We start from the raw sequence: 10,508 nt of genomic DNA on the forward strand, positions 1-10,508 counted from the left end.
TCCACCGGGATTGAGATCTAGACATGCAGAAAGAAAAGCGGTTTCCATGACCCCAGCCTAGAGTGCATGTATAGTTTAGGCCTGGAAGCTCCTACCTCACTAAATAATTGACACTTGATGCTTTGATGCAATGATGCTTTGACTGGCGAATGACACAAATCTGCTTCACACCATCAGGTGAGACAATAGATATGAATTGCATATTAGATACAACATGTTGGATTAATTGAATAAAACAAGGGATCACACATGGCAAAAACATTAAGGAGGCAAATGCACATAACAAATAAAATAAAAGCTGCTTTACCCACGGTGCTCCCAGTAACCAAGAACATAAATCAGCATTCCAGCTATTCCATGATTGAACAGGAACATGGACTAGTTTCCTAATATCTGTGGTCAGGGGAATGAACTACTTTGCCTACATCGTCTATTTCCAAGCAACAACTGGAGACATTTATTTTCCCACATACTCCTCCCTTTTCAGCTAGTAAATAATCCAAAATTATGTGATGTTGAATGACTGCAGTGAGCATCTGTTGAGATTGTTGAGTTAAAAGGTCTATAGCATTGGCAGTTTTATTGGTAATAATTTCCAAAATTGCTTTCAATCTGATTATGCAGTTCAAATTGTAAATCGGTTCTCTTGCCCCTGATATTGGTTCACTGGGATTCCAAGTAGCAGGCCTGTAATGCTTAATTATTTTTTCAGGAGGCCTCTCATTTTTCCCCCATTTTTGTGTTCCATCTATATCAACAGATTGCTTGTCACGGGCAACCTTTCTGTCCCTCAAATTATCTTATATTCTTATTCCCAGTCAAGGACTACCTGTCTCTGGAAGAAGGAAAAACAGAGGTCAGATAATTCCTATATAGCATATCCCTGACCACTTTGCTGCTAGTTGTTTGTAGGCAGTTTGTCCACAAATCCAATAATGGCCCTTTATGACCTTTGCACCATTCGCAAATGGTCTTGCTGCAATCTTTGGGAATTGAAAATAAATTGTGTAATCATTTCCCAAAGGGCTAACAAAGGTGCTCAGGTAGTTGTTTATCCAGCCAGTGCAATGCCAGACATCAGTGTTATTCTCCCACTCGCAGATTTGTCTGTAAATTTGGTTTCCAGGCCACCACAGGAATAAGGTTTCATTTTTGTTTGACCAAAACCCCTCAAACCCTTGTTTGCACCCATTTTCTTAAGCCACACCCTTATATAAACACCTCTATATTCATTGTCCAATTTATATGTGAGTGTCCATTGACATTTACTTTTCCCCACATCAACCCCTCCCTTCTGGGCACAATTCAAGCAATAATTTCCCACAGCAGGAAACTGAATTAGCCATGTTTCACTATCATCACTATCAGTTTCGCTATAATTACTTAGAATTTGTACTGGAGTGAGGGCTCTAGAGGTCCACAGCCAGCTTGACAACCCTAGAGGACCTCCACAAACCCAACAGTGACTCAGATGAAAAGTTTGGTTTACAGCTCTTGCTAACAAAGCAAATTCATTATCATAAAATGGATCATATAGATTGGGGGAATTCGGCAGAGTTGGTTTCTCTTCACTCTTATAGATAAATCCCCCAAACAGTATAATTAAAAATAACATAAGCATTTTAACCAAATTATATTTAAAACGGCATCTGCTTCACATCTTCCGTGGGCACATCTGGATCGCTTACTTCCTCCTGAAAACAAAACAAAAGACAAATCTGCTTCTCGGGTTAAAAAGAGAGAACAATCCATTTAGTGTGGATCTTTTTCCCATAGGCATTTTTTTACCTTCCAGGTGTATTTGTTTAATGGGGTGTCCAACATCAGCCTCCATGGTGGGGAGTTCAACCAAGACAGGTTGTCCTGGGGAATGAGATGGATTTTTAGGGTGATCAGGGTCATGTGGAACTGGGATGATCATTGGAGCTTTTGGACAAAATGCTGTGATCTTTGGACATCCATTTATTCTCCAGCAGCTGTTAATGCTGGTCACCTCATCCCACACCCGCTCAGCCCATCCTGGTTCATGCAGTTTGAGGAATCGTTTCATTTGTTCTTTCCATGATTCCATTCACTTGTGGGTAATATAGAGTATGAAACACCCATGAAATTTCCTCTTGGGCTGCCCACTCCTGGACCACTTTGGCTGTAAAATGTGAGCTGTTACCTGATTGAATTGACTGCAGTTTGGGGAAGATTCCAAACTCTTCTTTCAGAGCCTTTATCGTGTTTTCTCATGTTGCCTTGGCGCATGCTTTAGCTTGCACTAATCCGAATACTATCTCTGCACCTACCAGTACAAAGTGCTTTCCCTTTGACCTTCGAAAGAGGCCGATGTAATTAACCTGCCAGGCCTCCCACAGGCTTTTTGCCTTTCTTACGTGCACGGGGTCAGCTCCCAGAGGGTGTCTGTCCAGACAGAGACAATATTGTTCGCAAGAAAATACACAAGTTTTACATTCCTCCCTAGCAACTGGCCACCCTTGGGCTTGTGCTTCACAAAATAGGTCCTTAATTCTTGAAGGTTTCCGTTTCACATGTAGCCATTCCAACAGATGTTCCCAATTTTCTGCTATCTGGGTGCTTTGTAGAGGAGCCAGCCAGGCTACTTCATCCACCTTGGCATTCCATTGGCTCACCAAAGTGTCATCTCACTGATGAGATGCTACGCAGGCTACTGCAAATTTCCCTTGTCTGGCAATGGTAAGAATATCCTGACATTTTTACTTTTACCATACAGATATTCTATTGACCTCCCATCCATTTTGTTCCCAGAATGGAAGCCACTCCAGTGCAGCCCTTAAACACAGCATAAGAGTCAGTATAGATAAAGACAGAAGAAGCAGACTGAGCCTCATGTTGGAAAACGCTCCACACAGCGATTAGTTCTACTTGTACACTACCTTCCCCTTCAGTAATAATCTGTTCCTCGGTATCTATCCAAAGAGCTACAGCTCGGTATTTCCGAATTTTTCCCTCTCACTTCAACGAGGCATCCATAAACCAGACATTCTGCAATTGTCCAGAAAATGGAGGAGTTACTTGTATTACAGATAATAACCCGGATGTTTCTCTATCCAAGTCTATCTCATCTTGTATATTTAACAGTTTTGTGGTTCCTTCGGATACAGAAAAAACTTCACAATAGTATTCTATTTGTGCGTACCATTTTTACACAGAGGCTCTCTGAACCACCCCATCAGGAGGTGGGGTTCCTGCCAAAACTGCTTTAATCACTTTAAATGGGCCTCTGAGCACTATAGGTTGTTGCCGGATAGTCCGTTCGGCTTCCCTCAAAGCTGGACTAACTACAAATAGACCTTTCTCCCAAGTTGCGTGTCTTTTTTCAGCATCTGTAAAGCTGTGAGAATAAAAACCAATGGGCCAAATAGACCCCTCTGGACCCTTTTGCCACAAATGGATTTACAGTCCAGTCTCGGCAAATCCCCATTCAGTTGGAACTGGATCTGTAGAGTGAATGTGATAAAGGGCCTGATAGGCAGTTGCTTCAAACACTGACAGCTGTAAAGCCTCGTCATGGACCTGAGTCCATTCCCACTGAGCTCTTTTTCACAATAAGTCATACAGGAGCCTAGCAATAATTGAAAAGTCAGAGATACGCTTCCTTCAGAACACAAGCAACCCTAATGCACGCTGTAAGTCTCTCTTTTGGCATCTTGATATGGTCAAGAGAGGAAAGAGAATCCGGTGGGATACATGTCATTCCTCCCTTCCACCAGATCCCTAAAAATTTTGCCTCACTTGAGGGGGTTTGTATTTTCTCAGGAGGAATTGTCAACCCTATACTTTCTAAGTGGGTGATATCCTTCCAGGGTTCTCTAACGTCTTCTACCTGACTCCCTCCTGTAAGTGTGTCTTCTATATGTCGGCAGATCTTCCTTTCCGCCCTTATGGGGATTGTTTCCGATCCTTGCGCTAGAGCGTGGTGGGCCAGCGTGGGGGAGTGCTTGTATCCTTGTGGGAGTCAGGTAAAGGTGTATTGTTGTCCTTCTCAGGTAAAGGCAAAATGATCCAGGTCCTGAGGTTGTAAAGGGGCTATGAAAAACATACACTGACATCGATCGTTGCCATAACAGGATGAGATTGTTCCCGAATGGTGGCTATCAATTCAGCAATGTTTGGTATAGCAGCTGTTAGTGGACCTGTGTTGGCATTCAGTCTCCGGTAATCTACTGTCAACCTCCATTTGCCGTTTGGTTTTCAGATTGGCCATCTCTGGAGATCTTCAAAACCCACTTGGACACAGTCCTGTGCCACATGCTCTAGCTGACCCTGCGTGTGCAGGGCGGGGTTGGACTAGATGACCTCTAGAGGTCCCTTCCAACCTTAAGCATTCTATGATTCTATGATTCTATGCGCTGGAGAGTTAAAAGGGGAGTGAGTGAAAACTGCAACCCTTTGTTTTTTTAATTTCCCAGAACTGACGTAATTCCCTCCCTGGCTCCTAATGGCAACAGATAACGTCTCACATTTGTCAGTTTGGAAGCAGTGAAGGGTAAGTGCCGCTTGCAGCAAATGCACCCTTGTGTCGGATATTTTGGCCAATTGCCTGATGTGGGGAATCCCAAAAGCCCATGAGTTTCCCTGGGTATCATGTCACTGCCTACTCTTCAAAACATCTATGCCTAGAAGATTCATCTGAAAAGATCCTATAGCCACCATGGTGTTGACGGGGTCTTCCTCTCCTGGTAACCATAGTGTCAGTGGAGTCATGGGCACCTTTTTCCCAAGGCATTTAAAACAGTTAGATTTCTAGATGGAATCAAGGTTCCACATTGTTCTGCTTCAGTTCTCATTAGTGTGGTAATTTGTGTCCCAGTATCAATTAAAACAGTTACAGGTCTTTTCCATGGTCCTACAGCAATAGTAATCAATAAATCTCCTTTGGTATTGCAGGTGAGTTGTCTTACAAACATCCATCCTCCACCTCACCCCTCACCTTCAGGGGTCGGAGAGATTAGTTTCCCGCCATTGCCTTCTTCTCAGTCAGCTCCTCCTCAAGGTCTATTAAGGGGGGTGCATTGGGGGTTGGTCTGAAAGTGGTCCTTTGCCCTGACTATCCGTCCAACAAATCCAGGGAAACCCCTTCTGAAGCCCTAGCTGCCACAGTCCCTGTCGAGTTAGAGGTCTCTCTCTCCCAGAAATGTGATCTCGGATCGATCCCAAGTCTTGGCCCTTCCCGGGGAGTGATTGCCGCCCACTAACCCGTTCTGCAGCCCGTACGCCCCTGGTTTCAGTTCTTTGGGACAATCTGCCAGCAGGGCCGTATTTTCTCCCCAAATTAATCAACTCCTGGGCTATCTCTCCCCATGTCCACACTTTCCTCCCCGGCCACTGATAGTCTGGGGTCACTACCACCTCCAGAGCAACTGTAATTCTTTCTCCATCAGGGATTTTTTGAATCCTGCCTTGTAATTGAATCCCAATGGGTTTCAGGGAGTCAGGAAGTCCTCGTATTGGGGGAGTCATCCTCTCTGGGTTCACAGGCATCATCACTGGGGAATCCTGGCTGGGCTTCGGCTGCTGATCCTACATCATCTGGAGACAGGCTGCCTTTTGCATGCTTTCCGCTAACTGATCCACCATCCCTATTATGGCAAGGGGATCTCCCCTCTCCAAGGGGTTCAGCCCTCCAACCCAATACGCAGCTCTCTGAGTCAATGACCACGGGGCTCATGATGCCGGTGGTCAGAAACACACCCGGACCCCAAAATCCTTCTGCCCCTTTCTCTGACAACAAGATTCCATCCCCTCCTGATAAAGACACTCTCCATACATACTTTGTCTCTGATTCCCTTGCAGTTCTTGCAAAATCTTTTCTCAGCTTTCAGTTAACTCTATTTTAATACACATATGGGAGGCACTTTCTACAGCTTCTTTGGCCTTCAGCAAATCTCCCTGGAGATAAATTTGCCATACCTCTTTCTCTGCATGCTCATTTCTACTTCTGACAGTGTATCTACTTCCCTCAGAAGTTGATTCCTCGCCTCTTTCTTGAATACCATGTTTTGGTTCCTTTCCTCCTCCAACAACTGTTTGTTCTCCTTTAACTGTTCCTGCAGTGTTTACTGCCGCCTGCAGGGAATCTATTACAGTATCAGCTTGACAAAACTGCTTTCTGTCTTCCACTGCAGCTGCCAGACTCGCTCCCAGCATTGCACAAATTATAGCTTTTCCCTTCCCCATCTTAACCTTAGCTTTTTTCTGCAATATTCTTATCCTATCATTTACCACACTCTGCGGTTGAAACCAATGGTTCTTTGCCCAATCTTGTCCCTGGGGTGAGGAGCGAGATCGGTGCACCTCTAAAAGATCATATAATTTCTCAAATCCTTCAATCCATGAGGGCACATAGCCAAAAGCATCAGCTGGCTGCTGGGCGGCTATTTTCTACAAAGGGGTTATCTTCCTGAGAGGGCCGCACCTTAACATCCAAGTTACACTCCCAGGAGCATATAGGAGTATCCCAGGAAACCACAGCCTATACACCCAGGAGAACACAGCTTATGCTAACCCAAAAGTTTCACAACAAAGTAGCGTGGCACTCTCGTCTCCAGGGATTCTGTCCGTGATGCCAATAAAATGTCCTGATCCACTGTCAGGGGAGGTTTCGATACGATCCCAAGAGCAAGATTAAGACACAAGCAGGGTCAAATGCCATACAACCTTATAAGCTCTATTTTCATAACCGCAATAGGACAGAGAGAAGAAGAAGGGAAAAAGAAAGACAAGCAAGCAAGCGGGAGAGATGCAGCAAGATTAGCTACCACCACCACCAATCCAGCTACATTTTGTTGGCTCCATCTCGGTGTAGGTGATGATCTCTTGAAGGACAGTACAGGTAAAGAAGCCACTTGCAAAGGAGGAATACACAGTCCTTTATATGTCCCAGTTCTTGAAGAGTCCACCCACTTTCGTATGTGCTACCTGCTCTGGTGCTCCACTTTACCCAACGCAAGTGTAAGTGCTGCTTGGTAGGCAGCGTTTGTGTTTTGAGCTGATCCTCCCAGGCACAGCATGCCAAAGCCAAGAAGTCCTAAATTGTATGGAGATAAAAACACCTCAAAATGATATCACAGTCTTCCCAGAGATAGGATGCCGAGGTCAAGAAGTCCTAAATGGTATGGCAACAACGTCCAGACAGACACAATCCAAAACAGTCTGTTAACACACATGTAATTTTCTGGAGGATGAACAGATCACATTGCCTCAGTGTATGTTTGTGTATAATTATGTCTGTATATTCAAAAAATGTATCTGCCCATTCATCATCCAAAACCACAATTAATAACTTTTAGATCTTTATCCAATTTCAGTCATATTTCACAATGAAACAAAAATCATACTTTTTTGCAAATTTAATAAAAATGTGCAAATAGAGTGGAGATGTCATATCATTGTCCTAATTCAAGAAGAGAGTGCAGTGTTCAGATTATTAACTGCTTGTTAAATACAAGAGATATATGAGGAAAGACATGTAATGTGGTTTGGCATGCAGTTTGGCAGTTTGGCAGTTAGGATGACAGTCAGCAACCCATCTTACCTCCAGTTACACAAGCAAATACCTTACCTGAATACATAACACAACAAAAATTCAAAGAAGAAAATAAAGCACTTTCATTTATTTTGATTTCAGAAATCTGTGTGATACGAGTGGGTGTTGTTAGCTGTCTTAAACCTTTTATCTCATAAGTGCATTTTTAGAACTGTTGAAAAAGTAGAAGTATCACTACAGAATGGATTATTAAACCAGATGTAAACTAGAGCGTCTTAATATGTTTTTTAGTTTCTTCAGTAGTCTGGTTTGTACATCATTGGATATATTTATTTGAGTGTTTGTTCAACAAGTAAAAGACTTATCCAGAAAAAGTTGAATGCTTTTGTATCAATTAGTGTCAGGTGTTCATAGGTATATTCACAGGGGAAGATAAATCATAGGTGTTCATAGGTAAAAAGTCATCACTTTAAAAAGGTTGCATCCCTATGACACTCCCAAAATGTCATGAAGAGTTGTTGATATCTGCTGCTGCTTTTATCCATGGTAGATATCTATCCGTCTATGAATCAAATTATCTGTTTAGGAGGGCAAGACTATGTAATACAGGAAATCTACCAGACTGCATACCTCCTTGAGGGGACATACATTTTCAGGCTCCACAGCAAAATGTACCACAGCCCCTTTTCTATCACAGACCATTCTGAAGAATAAAAGCCCAGAGAGCAGGGAACTCAGCTTTTCTGGAGCCGGTATTTTCTTCCCTAAGGCTACAGTGTTCTTCGTGATGAGAAAGTCTGCAAATCCGTTCCCACATGACCATCAGACATTGCTTCTGAAGTTTTAAAGGAAGGAGTGACCACTAAGTTATTTTTCCATTCCACAAATTCTTGTTTGATCTTTCTGTAGGTCTTCATATGTTTGATCTTCATTTAAAGAAAAGTGGTGATCAGGATCTGCAACATTCATATCAAAATGTTAGGGCTCTAACTGTGGCATCTCAATAGAGAGAGGAATACAGAAACATCCCCAGAAAGAGGTTCCAATGAATCCAGATATCTATGGAGGATTTTTTAAATAAAATAAATTAAATATTTTTTTCAAAGCATTAAGATATTTTAGGGTTAAAAAAGAACCAGACATGATGGTCATTAAATAAAACCAGCAGGCATCTGATTTGAAATGGGATTAGTTCCCTGATCCTGCTGTGCTGTTTTCATGTACATGGAATGGATTAACAAAACACTTTGCTTTTTTTTTTTTTTTTTTTTCTCAGTTCAGGGCTATCAGTCACTACTTTTTCCTGACTTTGCTGACTAAAACTTTTAATGAATCCATCAACAGAAACTAGGCCACTGTCAACAATGAGCCTAATACTAACTGACACTCTTTAGAGATTAAGGCACAGACGGCACATACAGTGATGTGTCATTTTAATTTTCATTAAGTAAAAAGACACGATTAAATAGAGTCTTCTCATTAAGTTTAATAGAAAAAACACATGTACTTAGAAGCTGCATAGGGCAATACATGTATGCCTACATTTTTTAAGAGACTGACAAATTCACTTGACATAAACTTAGAAATCTATCATGTGCAAGGAAGGAAAGTCAAAGATCACCTGCAGTTGAATCTAGTGAGAGAATGAGGGCAACAAGAAGGGCTTCTACAAGTAAGTCAGCAGCAAAAAGAAGACTAGAGAAAATGTGAGACTAAAGTTGAATGGGACAAAGGACCTGGTGACAAAGGTCATGGAGAAGGCTGAGTTATGGATTGCCTTTTCCATCTCAGTCTTTACTAGTAAAGACCTTCAGGCCCTTGAGACCCATGGATAAGTCTAGAGCAAGGAATGTTTGTCTTTGGTGGGATGGGATCAAGGTAGGGAACTTTTACAAAATGGATAAACACAAGACAATGGGATCCGCTCAGATGCTTCCATAAGTGCTGAGACAGCTGGCTGATGTCACTGTGAGGCCGCACTCATTTATCTCTGAAAGATCATAGTAACTGAAGGAGGTTTCTGAGGATTGGAAATGGCAAATGTCAGCTCTATCTTCAAATAGGGCTGGAAGCAAGATCTGGAGAACTGAAGGCTGATCAGCCTCACCTCAATCCCCAAGAGGGTAATGGAGCAAGTCCTCCTGGAAGACATTTCCAAATACTCAAAAGGAAAGAAGGTGATTGGGAGAAGACAGCATTGATTTACAAAGGGGAAATCATGTTTGAGAAACCTTCTGCAATAAAATGATTAGGTTGGTGGATGAGGGAAGAGTAGCGGATGTTGTTTATCTTGACTTTAGCAAGGCTTTTGACACTGTCTCCTATAACATCAGATAAGCTGATAAAATAGGGACTAGATAAAGGGACAGTGAGAAAAATTAAAAATGAGCTAAACTGCTGGGCTCAAAGGATTGTGATCAGTAGTACAAAGTCCAGCCAGAGCCAAACCCTAGTGGTGCAGCCCAGGGATCAATACTGTTTAACATTTTAATTAATGACAAGCTCGCTATGACAGAAAGCACATTCAGCAAGTTTGCAGGTGATAAAATCTGGCTGGAGCTGTCAATACACCAGATAGTTGTGATGCCAGTCAGGGACCTCAACAGGCTGGAGAAACAGGCCAGCATGAATGTAATAATGTTCAACAAACTGAGCTGGAAAGTTCTGGGAAAGAATAACCCCATGCACCAGTACCAGCTTGGGCCTAACTCACTGAGGGGAGGTGAGGAGAATGGTGTCAGATTATTCTCCGCAGTGCCCGGGAGGAAAGGCTATGAGCACAAACAGAAACACAGGAAAGTATGTTTAAATGTAAAAAATGCATTTTATAGTAAAGGTGAACGAACATCGAAACAGCTTGTCCGAAACACTGAAACAGGTTGTCCAGAGAGGTTGTTGAGTCTCATCCTTGCAGAGAGTCAAAATGGAGTCAGACACAGCCCTGAACAACCTGCTTCAGGTGACCATGCTCCAAGCAGAAGATTAGATGAGG

The 10,508-nt window shown here is 42.6% G+C and overlaps 1 pseudogene; it reads right to left on the reverse strand.

Annotated features, from left to right (window-relative positions):
- Positions 1 to 5,028: 5,028 nt before the first annotated feature.
- On the reverse strand, positions 5,029 to 8,218 carry LOC104577368 (uncharacterized; annotated as a pseudogene).
- Between the last annotated feature and the right edge of the window lie 2,290 nt (positions 8,219 to 10,508).

Source organism: Tinamus guttatus, unplaced genomic scaffold (assembly GCF_059628265.1).
Source record: "Tinamus guttatus ecotype Peru unplaced genomic scaffold, ASM5962826v1 Tinamus_guttatus_pri_ptg000384l, whole genome shotgun sequence".
NCBI classification, from domain to species: Eukaryota; Metazoa; Chordata; class Aves; order Tinamiformes; family Tinamidae; genus Tinamus; species Tinamus guttatus.